Below are 1,816 nucleotides of genomic sequence, written 5' to 3'. Positions count from 1 at the left end.
CCAGCTGGTGGTCGGCCTGCTCCGTCTCTGCCGCTTGCCAGCTACGCCTCGGCCGGCGCAGGGGGCGGAACCACGCATGTGCGGCGCTCCCGGGCAGGGAAAGTCCTCGACTTACGACCGGTTGGGTAGTCCTCAACTTACGACCGGTTTAGTCCTCGACTTACGACCGGTTTAGTCCTCGACTTACGACCGGTTGGGGGTCGCAGCATTAAAAAGGTTGAGAACCACTGGTTTAGGGGAAGGATGAAATTAGGCAATTGGCTAAATCAATGGTCCTCAAACTTGGCCACTTTAAGACGTGTGGACTTCAGCTCCCAGAATTCCCCAGCCAGCCATGGCTGGCTGGGGAATTGTGGGAGCTGAAGTCCACACGTCTTAAAGTGGCCAAGTCTGAGGACCCCTGGGCTAAATGCATGATTTTAGCATTTTTATTTCTCACTGTTTTGTAATCCTTAAAGGACGTTGGCCCATTCTGTAAATGAAGAACCAAGGTGGAAACCAGAGATTTAAAATTCAACGATGGCAGTTGAACTTAAAATGACAGTGTTGAACCAATATTGGATTCAGAGACCAAATAATCTTTCTCAGATTTCTTATAGATCATTAACTTCTTCCGCATAGTTTCCTGCGTTAAGTTTAATGTGTATGTTCTCCAGGACAGCATGCTTACTCAGTAAATAGTTTAAACCAAAATTTCTTAAGCTGGGACTACAGATAAGCTTAAAACTGTCACTAAAGTGCAACCGTTTGGTAAGCTGGCTTGTTTGTTCCATCATTTGTTTGTGGCACCTTAAAAGAGTTTCTCTTGTGGAAAGTTCTTACCTGTCACAAGCTGGTAACAACCATTGTTCCATCTTTTAAAAAAATAAATGAAAAATCTTATGTTTTCCTTGAAAGGTTTTTGAATTTTGAGGATCGCCTGTAGCTAGCAGGATGTGCCTAGAGTCCCAACAAATCTGGAATTTATTGTGGTAACAGGTCATGAAGAGAATACGAGTATCAAAAACAGTGTGGTTGTCTTGGAATATTAATCGAAAATGTTCAGACATAATTCTCTAGACCTCTGTTCAGCAGATGTTACGTGCAACGGACCAAATTTACTCCTGAATAGATCAGGAGCATTGATGCAATTTACTTCATTTGTGGCAAACTTATTTCACGATGTAAACTGATATAAATCATGTGTAACAATTCAGTTATTTGATTACACAGCTTATTGTAGTTTGGGGTTATTGCCTCTTACTGTTGTGATTCCGTGCCAGCCTGTGTTCCCAACAGCTGAGTCTGAGGAATCTGAGGAGGAGGTGGAGGAGGCCTTTGAGGGGCCGTCAGGGTCAGAGGGAGGCTCTGATGAATTACAGGACTCACGGCTTGATGAAGAGCCTGGCCCCTCCAGTCGTGTTTCTGATGCTCAGCTGTGTGAGGAGCATGAGTCAGATTTGGAAGGCTCACACCTGGATGTGCTAATTGATGCTCGCAGGCGTCGTCAATTAGCAAGAGAAAAACAACAGCAGTCTATGCGACAACTCCAAAGTAAACGGAGAAGGCAATGAGAGGCAACGCCCTGGGACTGCTGTATAAAAAGGGGAGGTGTGGGCATTGCTGGTTGCTGAAGGCAACCATTTGCAAAGTGCTTCTTGGAATCCTGGTCTGTTCGTCTTGTTTGCAATGTGTTCCTGTCGACTATTTCCTTCCTTTGGACTTGAGTTTTGCTGTTTGTGTTTTGGACTTATTGACAGGTTTGTCACCCAAATAAAAGGGATTTTGTTTTGTTTTAAAGTCTCCAGCCTATTGTATCAGCAGGGGTTTGGTCCTT

This window comes from Protobothrops mucrosquamatus, unplaced genomic scaffold (assembly GCF_001527695.2).
Source record: "Protobothrops mucrosquamatus isolate PMUCROS unplaced genomic scaffold, P.Mucros_1.0 scaffold7321, whole genome shotgun sequence".
In the NCBI taxonomy this organism is placed as follows: Eukaryota; Metazoa; Chordata; class Lepidosauria; order Squamata; family Viperidae; genus Protobothrops; species Protobothrops mucrosquamatus.
This window is presented reverse-complemented; position numbering follows the sequence as displayed.